Source organism: Podarcis liolepis (assembly GCF_965112155.1).
Source record: "Podarcis liolepis genome assembly, chromosome: 15".
Lineage (NCBI taxonomy): Eukaryota > Metazoa > Chordata > Lepidosauria > Squamata > Lacertidae > Podarcis > Podarcis liolepis.
Genome location: NC_139566.1, coordinates 31,828,924 through 31,838,211, shown reverse-complemented (window position 1 = coordinate 31,838,211; position 9,288 = coordinate 31,828,924).

Below are 9,288 nucleotides of genomic sequence, written 5' to 3'. Positions count from 1 at the left end.
GGGCCTGTTGCTGATGGGGAAGAGGCTGTGACAAGGGACCCTGCACACCTGAATTTGCCGCTACATTACTGCCAGGCAGTGTGCTCCAATGGTCAGGGCTGATGGGAACTGTAGTCCAACAACAACTAGTTTTGTGAAAGGCTGCTGCTGTACACAACCACGAGGGCTATACACATTTAAAACAACAACGAACGGTGTGGCTTGTGTAGAAGTCCATGCCAAGCGTTTGGCTGTCTCTCCTGCAGAGAGAGGAGCCCCAGCAATCTCACTCCCCCCTTCCCTTTTGTGGGATCCTGCACGGCTCTCCAGCAAAGGGAAATCGGGAGGGCTTATATTTGTAACGCCTATTGAAACTTTGATGGATGGGAGCTGCAGGAGTACAAACGTATCGTTCCTTGTCATCATTAATAGCTTTCCTCCTCGGGCCAGAAGGAGTTGTTTCACTGGTGGCTCCCCACTCCAATTTACTTTTTTCCTGTTTTGTTTCCAAGCACATTTGGAAAGGCGGCAGTGAAATTAACAGCTATTGACAGCTGGGTCAGTCCAGGAGGAACACATCTGGAAGGAAGTTCAGGGGAAGGAGAGACACGGAGAAAATGCAAAACCTAGGGCATAATTGGTAGCACTTTTGGGTAGCTTCCATTCATCTCCGTGAGACTTGTGTAGGGGAAGCTTCTAGCAGAATGTGCCTCCTCAGAAGTGATAAAAACTAAGAGCCAAATGATGTGTTATGTTTGTGGCGATGTTTGTTCTGTTAACTCAGTGGCAATGTTTGTTCTGTTAACTTTGCTGCTGTGTGTGTTCTGTTAACTTGGTTAATACATGTAATAATAATAATAATAATAATAATAATAATAATAATAATAATAATAATATATTATTTATACCCTGCCCATCTGGCTGAGTTTCCCCAGCCACTCTGGGTGGCTTCCAATCAAGTGTTAAAAACAATACAGCATTAAATATTAAAAACTTCCCTAAACAGGACTGCCTTCAGATGTCTTTTAAAGAGAAGATAGCTGCTTATTTCCTTCACATCTGAAGGGAGGACGTTCCACAGGGCGGGTGCCACTACCGAGAAGGCCCTCCGTCTGGTTCCCTGTAACCTCACTTCCCGCAATGAGGGAACTGCCAGAAGGCATTTGGTGCTGGATCTCAGTGTCCGGGCTGAACGATGGGGGTGGAGACACTCCTTCAGGTATACAGGACCGAGGCCGTTTAGGGCTTTAAAGGTCAGCACCAACACTTTGAATTGTGCTCGGAAACGTACTGGGAGCCAATGCAGATCTCTTAGAACTGGTGTTATGTGGTCCCGGTGGCCACTCCCAGTCACCAGTCTAGCTGCTGCATTCTGGATTAAGTGCAGTTTCTGGATTAATTGCAGTTGCTGTGCTTTTTAGTTGCACATTTTAAAAAATGCAGATTTACAGCACAGGAGCACCCGTCTGGATTGGGACCCTAGGGTGGGGGTGGGGGCTAGGGGTCTCTAGCCTTTTGGTCCCTGCTACTAGATCCTGGTGGGTCTAGGAATTTGCATGGGGGGGGGGAAATAACCCAATAATCCAATAAATAGGAGCTCCACTCTCAAATTGCATGTGTGTGGCCCCCAGTCCAGATCAGGGGTTGTACAGTGGTGCCGCGCAAGACGAATGCCTCGCAAGACGGAAAACTCGCTAGACGAAAGAGTTTTCCGTTTTGGGGGTGCTTCGCAAAATGAATCTCCCATGGGCTTGCTTCGCAAGACGACAATGTCTTACGAGTTCCTGCGGGTTCCCCCCCCCTTTTCTAAGCCGCTAAAAGCCGCTAATAGCGCTAATCCGCTAATCTGTCAATGGGCTTGCTTCGCAAGACGAAAAAAACGCTAGACGAAGAGAATCACAGAACGGATTCTTTTCGTCTTGCGAGGCACCACTGTATTCAGTGCTAGTGCTGACCTGTTGGTGTTGATATATATGTCTAACTTGGGTCCATTAATTTCAGCAGATCCAATTTTGAGGAGAACTTAGCAGGATACAGTGCTAGGACTGGAGCAATGGGGAAAGGGTAAAAGCCAAAATTGGGGAGGCCTCCGCTGGCCATTTGCGCAACTCCACTCCACACACCCCACACTGGGGGAACATGTGCATAGCTAATGCAGCTGGTAGTCCAGCCCTAGGATATGGGAAATGAGCTATTCACGGCCTTTAAGCCATGACAAAGGTTCGTGCCTCAATTGATTTTGATGGAAGAAAGAGTTACGCCTTATTGAGATCAACTGGGGAAGCTCACCTCTGTGTCCTGCTGAGGGCTGAAGTTACATCTGGCGGTGAAGGAGGGGAGCATGGACCCCACAGCCTGGGGCTCTTGTGCTCTTGTCCTGCTTTTGGGTTTCTCATAGGCGTCAGGCTGAGCACTGTGAGAATAGAATGCTGGACTAGATAAGCCTTTGGGCGTGATCCACTTTTGGTATTTTTAAAAAATATTTTTTAAAAATAAATTTTCAGTTACAATCCAATAATAGCCTCATTATGACAATACCAAAATATAATACAAGTACTAATACCAGTCATTCAAATACAGTGGTACCTCGGGTTAAGAACTTAATTCGTTACCTGTCAGGCATTTGACCTACCCAATGAACATTGTTTCTATCGATTTCTTTGGAATGAATTTACCAACATACTTTAGCTAATGGGGCCTCCTGCTGCCGCCGCGCTGCCGGAGCACAATTTCTGTTCTTATCCTGAAGCAAAGTTCTTAACCTGAAGCACTATTTCTGGGTTAGAGGAGTGTGTAACCTGAAGCGTATGTAACCTGAAGCATATGTAACCCGAGGTACCACTGTACCTAGAAGCTCACTCAAAGATACATTAAGGCTACTTCCATTAGTTTTTAAAAGTTTCGCTCATTTTGATGATACGGTTGTACCTTCGTTTTCAAAAAGCTTAGTTCTTGAACATTTTGGCTCCCGAACGCTGCAAACCCAGAAGTGACTGTTCTGGTTTGCGAACTATTTTTGGAAGTCGAATGTCCGACGGGGCTTCCGCGGCTTCTGATTGGTTGCAGGAGCTTCCTGCAGCCAATCAGAAACCATGCTTTGGTTTCCGAATGTTTTAGAAGTTGAACGGACTTCCGGAACGGATTCCGTTCAACTTCCAGGGTACAACTGTACTTTTTAAAGCTTTTTAATGTTTAATTGTGTTTTTATATATGTTGGAAGCCATCAATGGGGCAACGCTGTCAGATGGGCGGCGTACAAATAAACAAATTATTATTATTATTATTAGTAGTAGTAGTAGTAGTAGTATGTACAGTATATATTGTAAACTATATTTAATCTACCATTTTCTTTGTACACCACTTAGAGAACTCTTTGATTAAGCACTTTATTCGTTTTTCCAAAAACAAACAAACAACGAATAATCTGAACCTATCTCTGAATTTTTATTCCTATTCCTACTAATTTGCTTTTAACTCATGACAGGGCCTTTTTTGTGGCATCTCCTCATTTGTGGAATGCCATCCCTGGAAAGGTAACTCAGTCTCCCTCATTCTTAACTTTCAGGAGGAACTTAAAAACATTCCTTTGTTTACCCAGGCATTTATTTGATGACTGAAAGAGACTGTTCTCGACAACTTTAAAATTATTACCTGTGAGCATATGTGTCTGTTTAGCTTGTGTCCCCCCCTTTTTAATATTTTTAGATGGTTTTAAATATGTTTTTGTTTTATTTTGAATTGTATTGTTTAGCACTTTTGTGTTGGGGAGGAAGAGCGGGATAAAAATTTAGTTAATACTGCTACTAATTTAATTTTATAAATGTTGTAAGTTGCCTTGAACATTTTATAAGTTGAAAGGCAGGATATGCATATTTTTAGTACCCAAATAAAGGTCTGCTTAGCTCCTGCGAACTCAGTGAAATGAATGGGTCTTAGCTATAGTTTTTAAGGCAAACATTAGCAAGATCCAGCATCCTCCTTCTCTCTCTCTTTCTTTCCTTCTTTCTTTCTTTCTTCTTCCGAGTGGAGAAAGGGTTAACTGTGCCAGTGGAATCCAAATCCTGAAGGCATTCTCGGATACCTGGGGTACCTTCAGTTCCACAGTGTTGACCTCTGGCCCCTGAGGTTTATCAGCACCGCTCACTAATCAGGGGTGTTTAATGGAACAGCCACATGGATGCCTGGAATTCTTGAAACATTACAGCCTTGTCAGTCGGGTGAAGACTGAATGTTTTCTTGCTTTTGAACTCCCCTTTGCTTTCTCAGTGTCTTCAGAGGCTTTTGATAAATACTTGCTGGATGCATCTTACCGCTTCCCCAAGCCTTCCTTCCAAAATAGTTCTGTTTGTGAACATTCATCACCTAACTGATATCTTTCCCTGCTGGTCAGGTGGTGAAATCCCAGTTTCCCCACTTTTAATTTTATGTACATTACATTTATGTAATCCATTTTTATAGCATTTGCAAATGAATAATCACAGGACGCTTTAAAGTACAGTGGTACCTCGGGTTAAGTACTTAATTCGTTCCGGAGGTCCGTTCTTAACCTGAAACTGTTCTTAACCTGAAGGACCACTTTAGCTAATGGGGCCTCCCGCTGCCGCCGCACCACTGCCACACGATTTCTGTTCTTATCCTGAAGCAAAGTTCTTAACCTGAGGTAATATTTCTGGGTTAACAGAGTCTGTAACCTGAAGCATATATAACCTGAAGCGTATGTAACCCGAGGTACCACTGTATACAATAGACCAGGGGTGAAAAACCTCTGGTGTATGGGTAACATTTGCCCTGGCATCGGTCACAAATGGGCCCATGAAGCCATTTCCCCCAAACCACAGCCACCTGCCCCACACCTGCGTAATATGTGATGTGGGGCAGATAGAGATGCATTAGGATTGGCTGCATGTCTGCATGGGGAACTTACAGAACACTACATAATGGACTTTGGCAGGTGGGTGGGACAACCCAACTGTCAATCATATGATATCGTCGTGACATTGGGTGATGGGCATGATCTGGCCTGCTGGGCCAAAAATATTTCCCAACCCTGCAATGGACCATAGAAAATATACCAAAGTTTGGCAAGAAGGTATTTTAGATAACACCAAAACTAAGAGTAACCAGGGGGAAAATGATAAAGAACTCATCCGAGGAAAATATAGAAAGTGTTTATTGATTACACGAGTGTAAAGGTTGAAGGATGGTGCCTGCCTGCTGCCCACAAAAGTATTCTAGATTAAGGACGTTTTTATCTATTTCCTTCCTTTGACTGTGTCGACCACAGCAAACTATGGCAAGTTCTTAAAGAAATGGGAGTGCCTGATCACCTCATCTGTCTCCTGAGAAATCTCTATGTGGGACAAGGAGCTACAGTTAGAACTGGATATGGAACAACTGATTGGTTCAAAATTGGGAAAGGAGTACGACAAGGCTGTATATTGTCTCCCTGCTTATTTAACTTATATGCAGAATTCATCATGCGAAAGGCTGGGCTGGATGAATCCCAAGGTGGAATTAAGATTGCCGGAAGAAATATCAACAACCTCAGATATGCAGATGACACAACCTTGATGGCAGAAAGTGAGGAGGAATTAAAGAACCTTTTAATGAGGGTGAAAGAGGAGAGCGCAAAATATGGTCTGAAGCTCAACATCAAAAAAACTAAGATCATGGCCACTGGTCCCATCAACTCCTGGCAAATAGAAGGGGAAGGAATGGAGGCAGTGAGAGATTTTACTTTCTTGGGTTCCATGATCACTGCAGATGGTGACAGCAGTCATGAAATTAAAAGACAGCTGCTTTTTGGGAGAAAAGTAATGACAAACCTAGACAGCATCTTAAAAAGCAGAGACATCACCTTGCCAACAAAGGTCCGTATAGTTAAAGCTATGGTTTTCCCAGTAGTGATGTATGGAAATGAGAGCTGGACCATAAAGAAGGCTGACTGTCGAAGAATTGATGCTTTTGAATTATGGTGCTGGAGGAGACTCTTGAGAGTCCCATGGACTGCAAGAAGATCAAAGCTCTCCATTCTGAAGGAAATCAGCCCTGAGTGCTCAGTGGAAGGACAGATCCTGAAGCTGAGGTTCCAATACTTTGGCCACCTCATGAGAAGAGAAGACTCCCTGGAAAAGACCTGATGTTGGGAAAGATGGAGGGCACAAGGAGAAGGGGACGACAGAGGACGAGATGGTTGGACAGTGTTATAGAAGCGACCAACATGAATTTGACGAAACTGCGGGAGGCAGTGGAAGACAGGAGTGCCTGGCATGCTCTGGTCCAGGGGGTCATGAAGAGTTGGACACAACTAAACGACTAAACAACAACAAAAGGTTGAAGGATGGTGCCTGCTGCCACCCCCCAAAGTATTCTAGATTAAGGACTTCCGGGTTAGCGCCATCGGCTAATGGCGGATTCCCTCCGAGCTCCGGAGGGAATCGGCTCTGCAGGAGTCGGGTCTTGCCGCTGCGGCGACGCGGGGACCCTTAAAAATCACAGGCGGTGAAGCCTGTGAACCTGGTGACTTGGCGGGCACCATTTGCGCCCCCCGACCCGCGAAGGAGCCTTTTTAAAGGCTTCGGAACGGGGGACGGGGTGAGTGGCGCGGTGCTGAGAGTCGACTGCTTCTCCTGCAGGGTGAAGCCGCATGCCATGGTCGGAGAGTGCTGACTTCTTCTTATGAACAATTGGACTCTAAAGCAACAACCCGTGAGTAGTATGGAAATTGGACTTTTAAAGAATTTTTTTTTCTGAATTAGGCACGATCGGGGAAGGCGCAAATAGGAAGTCCGTCTTCCCGTCTTATATATAATCTAAAGCAAGGACCAGCTAACTAAGGTCCAGAGGATTTTATCTTTTCTATTGGGCAAAGACATTAATTTCACGATTTGGCAGTTTAAGTAATCTTACTGGAGGATAAGAGCAAATTTTGAGAGCTGAAGTGCCACCCCCCCGGACCCGGGAGTGATCCGCGAGAGAGCCTGCTGAAGAGATATTGAAGAGCTTGACAGCTGTCAAATTAGCTGTCAAGACGGGAAAAGAGAACTTTGTTTTCTACTGTCTCTGCTGGTTATATTTGTTACAATTTGGTTATATTTTGTTGAAAACAAGGAAAAACTGATACAAACTAATTTGATTTTTGGATTTGAACTGGAAGGAATACTAAGTAACCAAAATCCCTCTAGAGGGGGTTTTGGGACATTACAAGAATGGCTGAAGGAGGGAAAATTCAAGCTAAATTGGACAGAGTGTTTTTTCTCTTGGGAAAGTTACAAGGCCAAATTGATGTTTTGGCTACCAACGTTGCAACTCTGGACTTAACAGTAAATAAATCCATTGAATTTGATAAGGACTTGATCCAGGAAGTTCATGCAGCCGGACAAGAGGAGAAATTTGTGAATTTTGAGAGTGTGGAGAAAGAGATACATGTTGTTTCTGAGGAAAAGGAAGGAGGAGATGTAATGTTGCAGATGACAAAGGAGAGCCAGAGGCCTGACATGATGGCTACAAAGGAAAATAAGAACTTGATGATGAAAATCTGGTTTGAGCTCGAGATTGAAGAATGGAGAGATCTCCTTATGTGGAGATCTGAAGACCCAAGGATTACAAATTTGATTAAGGCGAAAGTTGGAGCTTTGGGGACATTTGGTTTTGAAAGGAATAAGAAACATGATTTGGGCTCCACTTTTAAGTATGGAGGTCTGGCTGGAAGAAACATTGTCCCTATCGGGCCAGAGCGTCTCCGAGATCTGGTGTTTAATATTAAGGGGATATTTCTCAGTGTAAGGGGATTTTTTAAATTGTTGTTTAAGAAGGTTTACTGTTCAAGGGGTTTTTTATTGCTGTCTGAGGAGGTTTCCCTATTCTGTCCAAATAAAAATATCTTTTCCCCTCATACACTGACTACCAAAAATCATTGAAAGAACCTTCAGCATTAATTGGCAAAACACTTGGGAAGTCTCGTCTCCAGCATTAGAGAGCCAGAGACCTCCGGGAAATCGGGCCAATGTGGTCCCAATGATCAGGATCCACCACCCACTCAAAAATTGGGCTGGAAAAACAGGATTGGCTTCCTAGCTTGTAGAACCTTGCTTGGTTCCAGAAGCCCAGAATGGTTGAGTTACTATTCTGATTGCAGCTAATAGCAACAACTAGGTACTGATCAATTGCCCAATGTCCAGAAGCACCCCAAGAATGGCAGTGATGGGGGTGCCAAGAAGCTGTTCCATTGGGGCAAACAGGCACTGCCCCTCCGACCCCAGTCTGCCCTCAGCCAGCCCCCCACCCACCTCACTTCCTACTTACAAACAGCCCAGCGGGTGGTGCTGGCTGTCAGCTCCCTCCTCTTTGGTCTCAGTGTTGCCATTGTAGAACTTGGCATGGATGAGCAAGGGCAAAATTAGAATTCAATGGCTCCACCTGTCATTGGCTCAGCTTCTGCTCGTCATTGGCTCTGGCTCCACCTACTGTTGAGTCTCCCTGCCTTCTACACCACCAGTTAAAATGGGTACCAGCCACTGCCAGAGACCAGGGGTCGCCTATGATCTCTGTTAGTTCTCTGACCGATAGCTGCATAGGAAATCTGCAGTGTGGTTTTATGCAAAGGGGAGTAGGGATGCGGGTGGTGCTGTGGGTTAAACCACAGAGCCTAGGACCTGCCGATCAGAAGGTCGGCGGTTCGAATCCCCGTGATGGGGTGAGCTCCCGTTGCTCAGTCCCAGCTCCTGCCAACCTAGCAGTTCGAAAGCACACCAGTGCAAGTAGATAAATAGGTACCACTCTGGCGGGAAGGTAAACGCCGTTTCCGTGCACTGCTCTGGTTTGCCAGAAGCGGTTTAGTCATGCTGGCCACATGCCCCGGAAGCTGTACGCCGGCTCCCTTGGCCAATAAAGCGAGATGAGTGCCGCAACTCCAGAGTTGGTCATGACTGGACCTAATGGTCAGGGGTCCCTTTACCTTTACCTAATAACGGAGTGGCTTGTCTTGCTATTTTAGCTTTCGTGGGTTTGAGTGGGTGGCGGCGGCAAAAGAATGTGCTCCACGTTAGCCCCTACCGAAAGGAAATCTCCGTTCAATTAGCAAAATATAAATATTGATACTCCAGCTAATCCTGCTCTTACGGCTCTTCCTTGTTATAATCATAAAATTTGTCTGCTTCAAGAGGTTCTTAAAGGGATTTCAGCAATAATTCTAATGACTCCACATTATGTTATAATTACCGCAGTTCAGAGTCAAGCGGGATTCCTCTGTGATCCTTTGCCTGCGTATCTTGAAATACAGGGGCCAAATGATTAAACGAGACCAATCTG